The sequence below is a fragment of the Ovis aries genome, chromosome 23 (genome assembly GCF_016772045.2).
Source record: "Ovis aries strain OAR_USU_Benz2616 breed Rambouillet chromosome 23, ARS-UI_Ramb_v3.0, whole genome shotgun sequence".
NCBI classification, from domain to species: domain Eukaryota; kingdom Metazoa; phylum Chordata; class Mammalia; order Artiodactyla; family Bovidae; genus Ovis; species Ovis aries.
The window spans coordinates 32,600,350-32,614,353 of NC_056076.1; positions in this window are offsets into that span (position 1 = coordinate 32,600,350).

Genomic DNA, 14,004 nt, shown 5'->3' on the forward strand with positions numbered 1-14,004 from the left:
TTAATAATCATCTAGGTTAGCAATTGCACGCCCATTAATTTTGATGGTGAAGATTTAAGGAATATGAAAACAGAAGCTCATCTTCTGGAATGCAAGAGTAGAAGTTCATCTTCTAAATGTTCCTTTGTCAAAACATTGTGTGTGAAAATAGCTCCTTGCCCAACACTGTGGGTGAAAAGCCATAAAGAGGTAGAGGAACAATGAGACTCTCGGATCACTGAGAAAGGAAAAGAATTTAGTATAACTTGGTATACTTGGATCACTGAGAATGAAAAGCCTGAAAGTCTGTGTGGATGGCTGTGGGAAGCTCTATGTCATATCCAAACCAAATTCCACTTAGCAGTCACAAGTACTTGCAGTATCTTACAGCCTAAGGGGGGTCAATGTGATCAGCTGCCAGGTGTATTTCCTAATTGTAAGAAAACTTTTCCTCAGTCGTGTCCAACTCCTTACGACCCTTTGGGCTGTAGCCCACCAGGTTCCTCTGTCCATGGGATTTTTCAGGCAAGAATATTGGAGTGGGTTGCCATTTCCTCCTCCAGGAGATCTTCCTGACCCAAGGATCAAACCCAAGTCCCTTTGTCTCCTGCCTTGCAGGAGGATTCTTTACTGCTGAGCCATTAGGGAAGCCCTAATTGTGAGAAGCTAATACTCTAAATGTCAACAGCAGGTCTAGTGGATCAAACAGCTTGAAAAAAGAGAATCTTAGGAGAATTAGGAGCTGGTCTAGGAGTAGTTGATGAAGAGGGATTCACTTTTAATGAGGAAAGATATTTTGAAGGAAAAAAAAAGACTTCTGGGACAAATGGGGGACCTCCAAGGCATTTTCCTCCAGGAGGAAAGATAAAGATGGCAATTGAATGGTAACACAGCACTGGGAAAATGGGCTTTTCAACCAGCACAGACACTGTGATAATCTGCCTAAACTCAGCAGCGGAAACAGGCTTGTACATCACCACATCTGGGCTCTTCGCTGTCGTAACTCAAATGGAGTCTGAGCTGCCTGAGGCCCAATAACCAGAGATTCTCACTGCATGGGAGACCTGTGGGCTCTACAGTCTGTGGAAATTTGTAACTGGAGAATGTTACCTCTCAAAGTGCTCTGTAGCAACTGTAGTGTCATGACTGATGGCGAACCATTCCTTTCCTGTAACATGACTAGCAGGTATTGGACAAGACTTTAAACAGGACTAGGGGGCTCCCCATAGAGAAGAGTTATTCCCAGTTGTGGAACATCTCACTAAGAACCACTGTCTCTCAGACAGAGAAAAGGAATTTGACTGTGTTTTCAAGAGGTTTGGAGTCCTGAAATAACAGAGACACACATGGTCTCTAACCTACACCTCTCTGAGAAAAGGTAGATTTTGTTGGAATGGACAAAAATAATGATATGTAATTACATCTGATTTATATTGTACTGTGTATCCATGACACTACTGTGTGGTATAATACACAAATCATAGATAAATTTAATATTGTAGAAGCTAATACAATTTATGGCATTACCAAGGCTGATCTACTGTATTATGAGATTATATTAAAACCCCCTCATGATGTTCTTCCTATGGAGGAGAAATGGCTTAATCTCTCTCGCCTAATGGATATGTACATTAAGTGCTGATAACTGTAAGTCAGGAAGACAGAAGTATTATAAAGTTAGTTCAAAATATGAGGAGGTTTGTGCTAGTCTGTACTAATATTATTGGATTGTTCATCTGTTTAAATCCATACCAAACCCTTCTTAGTTATTACAGATGTTTGCAATTTGGTGAATTTTGATTGTCTCTGTGATTATGTCATGCTTTAAGGCAAGTAATTACTCTCAAACCAAGAGTTATCGTTAGGTCTAAAAAGGGCTTGCTCATAGGTCAGGGAGCTAGACCATGCTGTGAGGGGAAGTTCCAGTTCCAGAAGAACTGGAATTAGCCAGATCAAGACACAGAATGTGCTGGTTAATGGAGTTACTTTGGAACCATGAGTTTGAGGAGTTCCCAGCCAGTCTGTTCCAGCTTTGAGCATTGTTAATCGATAACAGTGAGACTGATGATTTGCATCTGCTCTTCATGTCTCAGGAAGCTGTGCTGTTGGGCAGATTATGTAGCAAGAATATGCCTATGTAACCAGCAGGGAATAAGAAACCCTGGCTGAGACTCCCATTCTGGCTCCCTAGGTTCAAGGTGCTCAAAGTCAGTTGATCCTAGGGAAGAAGCACACATGTGTGGCCCTTACAAAGAGAGGACATCTGGAGCTCAGCCTGACTTCTCCAGACCCTCTTTGTAAAGCAGCCTTGGGCGGTGACGTTTATCTTTCCTCTATGCTGATGCTGTATCAGATCCCCTTCCTGCAATAAACCACGGATTTGTAAGCATTTTCATTTTGGTTCTGTGAGTCTTCCTTAGTGGTTGAATGCTATCTAGCTGTCACCATTAATGCAGTTAGATTCCAGATGCATTAGAAAAATAAGGCGTGACAGCCATAATTTCTCACCCTCATCTCCCCTTCACCTCCCCACCCCCGCACCACATACATAAACACGTACACACTCTCTCCTAGGATGACAGCTCACATCTCTCACCCAGGAGAACGCAGACCGCCTAAATAATACACAGTGGAAACTTGAGTCTGTCAAAAACTGCAAGATACAAGAAACTCCTGGGACTTGATCTTATCTGTGGGGTACGGGGAAATCCCAGGAAATAGTGGGGAAAGGGCTTTGGTAAGAAATGGGGGTGATTAACGAAGAAAGACATGAAGAATGGGCTAAAATAAAAATGTTAAGTAAGTCTGAGAGAACATTCACTTGGAACACTGCTAAAGCCTTATATCCTCACTCACTGTGGGCGCAAAAAAGCTGTCACAGGACCCATCCATAAAACCCAAGCCAGTCTCCATCCACAGTACTGGTCAGACTCTACTGAAAGTTTACAGTTAAGAGCTACCTAAACCTGCATCAAGGATCAGTGTATTCGAAATCAACAAAACCGAAGAGAAGCCCAAGGCAAATAGGGAACAAGAGACAAACCGACAGGTGTCTTAATTTATGTAATCCCAGAAGCAGATCCTGAGACAAAGATCTATACAGGAAGTTTGAGAGCTGATTCCAGGAGTACTAGGAGAAGAGTGGGAAAAGGAAGCAAGCCAAGAAGGGTGCATTGAAGTTACACTTTGACTAATGAAATCTTAATCCTCCTGGGACACTCTGGAAGCCAGTGTAGAATGGGCTTCTCAGAGTTATTCCCATAGTTGTAAGGGAGCCACAAATCACTGGATAAAGATTGCTAGAGTTTGAGGGTGGCATCAATTCTCTGGTATTTCCAGCCTGAGGTACATATGCAGAGCAGTATCAGGCCACCAGAAAAAGCCATCAGCAAGGAAATGCAGATGCTGGCAGGTGGGAGGCCAGAAGGTATGAGCCACAGCAGTGAGGCCAAAGGAGATAACTGACTACATAGTTATAATCCCAAGAGCTTTTCTCCAGCAAAGAGTAATAGCAGCCATCTTTCCAACTTTTACCTTTCTTAGATGGCAGCTAAGGACTCATCTTGTAGACAAGAAGGAATGGGTTTTGTCTCATTGGTTACATTAGGGGCTCCCGTGTAGGGTTTTTGAACTTGAGTGCTGTGTCCAGCTATATCATACTTTAGATTCATATCCTAGAACTGAGCCACCCAGAAGATATATGCCACCCCTTACCCAGTACCACTATGGACACAAACCTGTTAATGGATAGACACCAAGGAACAAAATTGACCTAACTAAAGGTGTAAGGGCGCTCAGAATACCCTCACAGAGTGAGTAGGGTATGTGAGTTGATGCTACTAGAGTGCTGGAGTTGATGATGTAGTTAATGAGTGGATGTTCCAAAGGGTAGATAAAACTTTATTAAGAAAATATATTATGCAGGTTTTAACCCTGTTGCAAGAGGCCAAATGACATGCAAAGCCTGAAATATTTGCCATCTGATCTTTTTTCAATGTTGACCCACTACTGTAAGCCACAAGTGAGTCCCCCAACCCTAGTCAGGCTCTCAATACCTCACCCCAGGAGAGGAGATCTCAAGGAAGAACCAGAAGGATTGACTGGTCTGCCTTTCTATTGTCGGGGCTCACCAAGACCACCTTCATGTTCTATGATTTGCTAGAAGGGCTCACAATGCAGTAAAGATGCTGTACTCACAGTCACAGTTTAAGTCAGCAACAGGATACAAAGTAATGTTAGCAAAGGAGAGAGTCCAGGAAAGACCAGGCACAAACTTCCAATTGTCCTCTCCCAGTGAAGTCATATGGATAGTGCATAATTTTAGCAATGATGAGCAGCAACACGCATAAACTATTGCCAACCAGAGAAACTCACCTGGGCTTTGGTGTCCAGGGTTTTCTTGGGGATTGATCATATGAGCATTTAGCATCCACATGGTTGATCTTCATTACCCAGTCTCCAACCCTTCCAGAGATCACACTGATACCACATGGCCCAAGATTCACACCATGAATCACCTTCTTAACACAGACTATCTGGCTTTGCCTAGGCCCCAAGTAAACAAAAACACTTACATGGCTAAGATATTCCAAGACCTTAGAGGTTATTTCCTAGGATCTGATCAGTGGCCAAACTTTTCTTTGAAATAGGAAGCATTTAGACAAGCCAGGCCTGCTGAGTTAATCCTTCATTGCACCCTTGCCTTAGTGTTTTCCCAGAACTGGATGAATGATGGAGAAAAAAAGAAGTAGCTCAGGAAAACATATCAAGGAGCTGGATGGAGAACAGCCTGGGGAGAGGCCTGAGGCCTCCTGAAGAATGAGGAGCTGTGTTTCCTTCACCTCACAGTGGGCTCCTTCCTGGGTACTCACGGATGGTAAATGTTTTCAGTTGTTACGTTCTCTCTGTGATCTTTCAAAAGCTTTCCACCAAGTTGAAGGACATGAGTCAGAGAGAACTAGACAGAGCTGTGGGAGCTATAAAACATGGTATCATTAAACAATAAGAAAGCTTTAGCAAGTACTCCTTTAGAAATGCAAAGGGAATTAAATACACAAACTGAAAAGCATACAGAAAAGTTATGGCAGCTTAACTTAAGAAAAAAAGGAGACAAAAAAAATCAATATATGAAAAAGAATAAAAGAAGGAAAAAGCTATAAAGAAAATGCAAGATAGTCTCAGGAAGAAAAGAGCTTGGTTTTTGTACTTTCCCTTCATCCCTCAATGTAAGCCTGCTAGGAAGTCCCTGCATGGTGATGGTTTTAGTCTCTTGGTGGTGGTTTAGTTGCCAGCTCATGTTCAACTCTTGTAATCCCATGGACTGTAGCCTGCCAGGTTCCTCTATCCATGGGATTCTCCAGGCATGAACACTGGAATGGGTTGCCATTTCCTTCTCCAGATGATCTTCCCAACCCAGAAATGAAACCCAGATCTCCTGCATTGCAGGCAGATTCTTTACCTACTGAGCGTGAGGAAAGCCCTGTTCTCCTGTTGGCTGAAGGAAATGGAAGACGTTGGAGGCTGAAACCGAGCAAGATCTGTAGGGTTCCTGGGCATGGAAACCTTTTTGTGTTCCTCATTTCTTCTTTGCAGATGACACCACCCTTATGGCAGAAAGTAAAGAGGAACTAAAGAGCCTCTTGATGAAAGTGAAAGAGGAGAGTGAAAAAGTTGGCTTAAAGCTCAACATTCAGAAAATGAAGACCATGGCATCTGGTCCCATCACTTCATGGGAAATAGATGGGGAAACAGTGGAAACAGTGTCAGACTTTATTTTTGGGGGCTCCAAAATCACTGCAGATGGTGACTGCAGCCATGAAATTAAAAGACGCTTACTCCTTGGAAGAAAAGTTATGACCAACCTAGACAGTATATTCAAAAGCAGAGACATTACGTTGCCGACTAAGGTCCGTCTAGTCAAGGCTATGGTTTTTCCTGTGGTCATGTGTGGATGTGAGAGTTGGACTGTGAAGAAGGCTGAGCACCGAAGAATTGATGCTTTTGAACTGTGGTGTTGGAGAAGACTCTTGAGAGTCCCTTGGACTGCAAGGATATCCAACCAGTCCATTCTGAAGGAGATCAACCCTGGGATTTCCTTGGAAGGAATGATGCTAAAGCTGAAACTCCAGTACTTTGGCCACCACATAAGAAGAGTTGACTCTCTGGAAAAGACTCTGATGCTGGGAGGGATTGGGGGCAGGAGGAGAAGGGGATGACCAAGGATGAGATGGCTGGATGGCATCACGGACTCAATGGACGTGAGTCTGAGTGAACTTCGGGAGATGGTGATGGACAGGGAGGCCTGGCGTGCTGCGATTCATGGGGTCGCAAAGAGTCGGACACGACTGAGCGACTGAAATGAACTGAACTTTCTTCTTTGTAGGGATTAGGCTTCAGCCTCTATGAGCTTCCCTGAGTTCCAAAGGGCAGGTTGCTATCAGAAAAGGGAGGCCATGCAGAGACAAGGGAGGAGCAGTCAAGAAACAATAATACAGCCTTGCAGGCAGGGTCCTGGTTCTGCCTCAAGGGATACATATAACAGTATCTAAATGAAGATGTTAACTACTAGACAAGGCATTCTTCATTTCAGAGATAAAATCAGTTTCTTAACCTCAAGAACCACAGAAGCTCCTCAGGAGACCACCTGAAGCTAGATTAAAGGAATGCAAGCCTGCACACACCCTGATCCTTATCAGCAACCTCACCCTTTAACCATTGATGTAAAACTTTTCACCAAATCCCCCAGACTGGGACACACAATTCTGAGGGCAGGGGCCCACTGTATCCCTCTTTGTCTGGCAAAGCAATGAAACTATACTTTTCTACTTCACCCCAAACTCTATGAGATTCCATTAGATAGTGATGTACAGAGGCCGTATTTTTGGCATCAAGACTATGATACAGAGTCCATCATCTACTGGGTAAGATTAAGCCTCTTGCTTTGTCCTTTTCTTTGTTCAAATTAATTTTTGTTGGAGCATTGTGGATTTACAATGTTGTTAGTTTCTGCTCTATAGCAAAATGAAACAGATATACATGTATCTACTCTTTTTTAGATTCTATTCCCACATAGGTCATTACAGAGTATTGAATAGAGTTCCCTATACTATACAGTAGGTTCTTATTAATTATCTATTTTATATATAGCAATGCATATATGTCAGTCCCAATCTCCTAATTTGTTGCTGCCCCCCCCACCTCTTTTTGCCCCTGGTAACCATAAGTTTGTTTTCTACATCTGTGACTCTATTTCTGTTTTGTAAATAGATTGATTTGTAATATTTTTTAGATTCTAATCATCAACATCATATGTTATTTATTTATCTTTTTATGTCTGACTTAACTTTACTCAGTATGACAGTCTTTAGGTCCATCCATATCACTGCAAATGGCATTATTTCATTCTTTTTTATAGCTGAGTAACATTTTATTACACACACACACACGCACACACACACACACATATATATTCCTTCATCAATGAACATTTATGTTGCTTCCATGTCCTTACTATTGTTAGTAGTGCTCCAATGAACACTAGGGTAAAGTGAAGTTGCTCAGTTGAGTCCAACTCTTTGTGACCCCATGGACTGTAGCCTGCCAGGCTCCTCCATCCATGGGATTTTCCAGGCAAGAATACTGGAGTGGGTTGCCATTTCCTTCTCCAGGGGATCTTCCCAACCTAGGGATCAAACCTGGGTCTCCCATATTGCAGACAGACTCTTTACCCTCTGAGCCACCAGGGAAGAACACTGGGGTACATGTATCTTATTGAATTACGGTTTTCTCCAGATAGATACCCAGGAGTGGGATTGCTAGATCATATGGTAACTCTGTTTATAGTTTTTTAAGGAACCTCCATACTGATCTCCAGACTTTCCTGGTGGCTCAGTGGCAAAGAATCTGCCTGAAATGCAGGAGATGCAGGTTCGATCCAGGGTTGGGAAGATCCCCTGGAGAAGGAAATGGCAACCCACTCCAGTATTCTTGCCTGGGAAATCCTGTAGACAGAAGAGCCTGGTGGGCTATAGGCAATGGGATCGTCAAAGAGTGAACACAACTTCGTAACTAAAACAACATCAACATACTGTTCTCCAAGGTGGCTGTATCAACTTACATTCCCACCAATGGTGTAGGAGGGTTCCCTTTTCTCCACACCCTCTCCTTACTGTGTCCCTCTTGACAAAAGCAAGATGAATCTTTAAGTCTGTGTTCAATTGCCTTCTATTCACTTTTTTTCCACAGTGACTGGATAAGGCAAGGTAATGTTTATTTCTGTTCTTAGCTATATTAGAAAGTTAATGAATTAAGTTAAAGGATCTAAACAATGTCAATAGATCTTGGACCACTAGTCACAATCCACTAAAAGAAAATTATTTTACTTCTTTGTTTAATAGCAAATTGCTAATTGTTGGCAGGGTTTATTTATGTATATTTTTGTTTACAGAGCTTGAATTTTTAAAGTACTGTAGATACTTAAAGAAATAGACATACATCAGATGTGATAGAGAAGGAAGGGAACTGGTACACAAGTTACAAAAAGACTTGACACTTCAATAAATCTAAATAAATTCAAATAGAGCACCAAGAGTAAAATTCTGAGCTTTGCTCCTAACAACTGTATGTTCACACAAAGTGAGAGAGTGAAATGTAGCCAATGTGATTTCATCATTATCCTATTTCCTCAATGTTCTCTACTTGGCAGCCCATTTCTGTGAAAACAGTTCGACACAACCTAAGGCTAGGTCTCCAGGGCTGTCAAATTGCTTTCTCTTTCCACATAGAATTGCAAGGGAAAAAAAAAAAAAAACAAAAGGTGTAAGTTATCTGGACAATCTGTAAAGTAAATCCCTGTTTACTTTCTGGACCAACCTACTCAGTATCCATTCACCATCTTATCTACAGCGGTTAGAGTCATCTTGTTTACTTTTGCACCTTATCTAATACTACAACATCAGCAGTGTATTTATCAACCTTGCTTTCCTTCCTGCTTCACAATGAATGCTCTCTAGCCTCTCCAGTTTAGAGACTGGAATTAAGAAATTACATAAAATAAATGCTTCATTGGCACGTGGATTCTTAACCACTGTACCCCCAGAAAAGTCCTGTATCCATAGTTCTGCCTATTCTGGGCGATTCATATAAATAAAATCATATACTACAAGCTCTTTTGTGACTGGCTTCTTTTACACAGTTCAGTTCAGTCGCTCAGTTGTGTCCGACTCTTTGCGACCCCATGAATCAAGCACGCCAGGCCTCCCTGTCCATCACCAACTCCCGGAATTCACTCAGACTCACATCCATCGAGCCTGTGATGCCATCCAGCCATCTCATCCTCTGTCGTCCCCTTCTCCTCCTACCCCAATCCTTCCCAGCATCAGAGTCTTTTCCAATGAGTCAACTCTTCTCATGAGGTGGACAAAGTACTGGAGTTTCAGCTTTAGCATCATTCCTTCCAAAGAAATCCCAGGGCTGATCTCCTTCAGAACGGACTGGTTGGATCTCCTTGCAGTCCAAGGGACTCTCAAGAGTCTTCTCCAACACCACAGTTCAAAAGCATCAATTCTTCGGCACTCAGCCTTCTTCACAGTCCAACTCTCACATCCATACATGACCACAGGAAAAACCATAGCCTTGACTAGACGGACCTTAGTCAGCAAAGTAATCTCTCTGCTTTTGAATATACTATCTAGGTTGGTCATAACTTTTCTTCCAAGGAGTAAGCATCTTTTAATTTCATGGCTGCAGTCCCCATCTGCAGTGATTTTGGAGCCCCCAAAAATAAAGTCTGACACTGTTTCCACTGTTTCCCCATCTATTTCCCATGAAGTGATGGGACTGGGTTCCATGGTCTTCGTTTTCTGAATGTTGAGCTTTAAGCCAACTTTTTCGCTCTCCTCTTTCACTTTCATCAAGAGGCTTTATAGCTCCTCTTCACTTTCTGCCATAAGGGTGGTGTCATCTGCATAGCTGAGGTTATTGATATTTCTCCCGGCAATCTTGATTCCAGCTTATGCTTCTTCCAGTCCAGCGTTTCTCATGATGTTCTCTGCATATAAGTTAAATAAGCAGGGTGACAATATATTCATCCATGTTGTAGCATGAATCTGATTTCATTCTTTTTAAATGACTGAATAATATTTCATTACGTGGATAGACCACGTTTGTTTATCTATTTGTGTATTGATGGGCATTTGGGTTATCTCCACTTCTGGGCTATTATGAATAATGTTGCTATAACATTTGTTTCTAAGTTTCTGTGTGCAAATATGTTTCCAATTCTCTGGAGTTTATACCTAGGAACAGAACTGCTGGTAACTCTATTTTTAACTTTTTGATGAACAGCCAAATTGTTCTCTAAGGCAGCTACACCATCATTTTGTGTTCTAATCAGTAATACACAAGGATTTCAGTTTCTCCACATTATTGCCAATACTAGTTATTTTCCATTTTAAAAATTAGTATATTATCTTAGTGGATATGAAGTGATTTCTCATTGTGGATTTGATGTACATTTCCCTGGTGTCTCCTAGTGTCAAACATTTTCTCACGTGCTTCTTGACCATTTGTATTTTGTCTTTGGGGACATGTATATTTAAGTATTTGGCTTGCTTTTCAGTTGGGTTGTTTGTTACTTTGTTGTTGAGTTGTAAGATTTCTTTACATATTCTGAATACTCACCTTTATAGATCTACAATTTACAAATATTTTTCTCCCATTCTCTGTGTTGTCTTTTCACTTCCTGTGTCCAAGGTCAGGGGCAGCGGCCGAGAGGAGCTATCCTGCATCCGAGGTCAGTGGCGGCGGCTGGGAGGAGCTACCCCGCGTCTGAGGTCAGGGGCAGCGGCCGGGAGGAGACACCCCGTGTCCTAGGTCAGTGGTGGCCAGGAGGAGACACCCCGCATCCGAGATCAGGGGTGGCCAGGAGAAGCCACCTCACGCGAGGCCAGGGGCAGTGACCTTGAGGAGCCACCCGGAGCCTGAGGCCAGGGCCGGCGGCCTGTAGGAGCAACCCAAGGAGTGGTGGCTGCGCAGGCACAGGAGGGCCTAGAGGAGCTATCCCATGTTGAAGGTCAGGAACGGTGGCAGTAAGGAGATACCCCTCGTCCAAGGTAAGGAACAGTGGCTGTATTTGCTGGAGCAGCCGTGAAGAGATACCCCACGCCAAGGTAAGAGAAACCCAAGTAAGATGGTAAGTGTTGCAAGAGCGCATCAGAGGGCAGACACACTGAAACCATACTCACAGAAAACTAGTCAATCTAATCACACTAGGACCACAGCCTTGTCTAACTCATGAAACCAAGCCATGCCTGTGGGGCAACCCAAGATGGGTGGGTCATGGTGGAGAGGCCTGACAGAATGTGGTCCACTGGAGAAGGAATGGCAAGCCACTTCAGTATTCTTGCCTTGAGAACCCCATGAACAGTAGGAAAAGGCAAAATGATAGGATACCAAAGAGGAACTCCCCAGGTCATTAGGTGCCCAATATGCTACTGGAGATCAGTGGAGAAATAACTCCAGAAAGAATGAAGAGATGGAGCCAAAGCAAAACCAATACCCAGTTGTGGATGTGACTGGTGATAGAAGCAAGATCCAATGCCGTAAAGAGCAATATTGCATAGGAACCTGGAATGTCAGGTCCATGAATCAAGGCAAATTGGAAGTGGTCAAACAAGAGATGGCAAGGGTGAACTTTGGCATTCTAGAAATCAGCGAACTAAAACGGACTGGAATGGGTGAATTTAACTCAGATGACCATTACATCTACTACTGCGGGCAGGAATCCCTCAGAAGAAATGGAGTAGCCATCATGGTCAACAAAAGAGTCCGAAATGCAGTACTTGGATGCAATCTCAAAAACGACAGAATGATCTCTGTTCATCTCCAAGGCAAACCGTTCAATATCACAATTCTCCAAGTCTATGCCCCAACCAGTAATGCTGAAGAAACTGAAGTTGAACGGTTTTATGAAGACCTACAAGATCTTTTAGAACTAACACCAAAAAAAGATGTCCTTTTCATTATAGGGGACTGGAATGCAAAAGGAGGAAGTCAAGAAACACCTGGAGTAACAGGCAAATTTGGCCTTGGAATGCAGAATGAAGCAGGGCAAAGACTAATAAGAGTTTTGCCAAGAAAATGCACCGGTCATAGCAAACACCCTCTTCCAACAACACAAGAGAAGATTCTACACATGGACATCACGAGATGGTCAGCACAGAAATCAGATTGATTATATTCTTTGCAGTCAAAGATGGAGAAGCTCTATACAGTCAACAAAAACAAGACCGGGAGGTGACTGTGGCTCAGATCATGAACTCCTTAGTGCCAAATTCAGACTTAAATTGAAGAAAGTAGGGAAAACCACTAGACCATTCAGGTATGACCTAAATCAAATTCCTTATGATTATACAGTGGAAGTGAGAAATAGATTTAAGGGTCTAGATCTGATCGATAGAGTGCCTGATGAGCTATGGACGGAGGTTCGTGACATTGTACAGGAGACAGGGATCAAGACCATCTCCATGGAAAAGAAATGCAAAAAAGCAAAATGGCTGTCTGGGGAGGCCTTACAAGTAGCTGTGAAAAGAAGAGAGGTGAAAAGCAAAGGAGAAAAGGAAAGATATAAGCATCTGAATGCAGAGTTCCAAAGAATAGCAAGAAGAGACAAGAAAGCCTTCTTCAGCGATCAATGCAAAGAAATAGAGGAAAAGAACAGAATGGGAAAGACTAGAGATCTCTTCAAGAAAATTAGAGATACCAAGGGAACATTTCATGCAAAGATGGGCTCGATAAAGGATAGAAATGGTCTGGACCTAACAGAAGCAGAAGATATTAAGAAGAGGTGGCAAGAATACACAGAAGAACTGTACCAAAAAGATCTTCACGACTCAGATACTCATGATGATGTGATCACTAATCTAGAGCCAGACATCCTGGAAAGTGAAGTCAAGTGGGCCTTAGAAAGCATCACTACGAACAAAGCTAGTGGAGGTGATGGAATTCCAGTTGAGCTGTTTCAAATCCTGAAAGATGATGCTGTGAAAGTGCTGCACTCAATATGCCAGCAAGTTTGGAACACTCAGCAGTGGCCACAGGACTGGAAAAGGTCAGTTTTCATTCCAAACCCAAAGAAAGGCATTGCCAAAGAATGCTCAAACTACCGCACAATTGCACTCATCTCACATGCTAGTAAAGTAATGCTCAAAATTCTCCAAGCCAGGCTTCAGCAGTACGTGAACCGTGAACTTCCTGATGTTCAAGCTGGTTTTAGAAAAGGCAGAGAAACCAAAGATCAAATTGCCAACATCCGCTGGATCATGGAAGAAGCAAGAGAGTTCCAGAAAAACATCTATTTCTGCTTTATTGACTATGCCAAAGCCTTTGACTGTGTGGATCACAATAAACTGTGGAAAAGTCTGAAAGAGATGGAAATACCAGACCTCCTGACCTGTCTCTTGAGAAATCTGTATGCAGGTCAGGAAGCAACAGTTAGAACTGTTCATGGAACAACAGACTGGTTCCATATAGGAAAAGGAGTACGCCAAGGCTGTATATTGTCACCCTGCTTATTTAACTTCTATGCAGAGTACATCATGAGAAACGCTGGACTGGAAGAAACACAAGCTGGAATCAAGATTGCCGGGAGAAATCTCAATAACCTCAGAAATGCAGATGACACCACCCTTATGGCAGAAAGTGAAAAGGAGCTAAAAAGCCTCTTGATGAAAGCGAAAGAGGAGAGTGAAAAAGTTGGCTTAAAGCTCAACATTCAGAAAACAAAGATCATGGCATCTGGTCCCATCACTTCATGGGAAATAGATGGGGAAACAGTAGAAACAGTGTCATACTTTATTTTGGGGGGCTCCAAAACCACTGCAGATGGAGACTGCAACCATGAAATTAAAAGACGCTTCCTCCTGGGCAGAAAAGTTATGACCAACCTAGATAGTATATTCAAAAGCAGAGACATTACTTTGCCGACTAAGGTCCGTCTAGTCAAGGCTAGGTTTTCCCTCTGGTCAT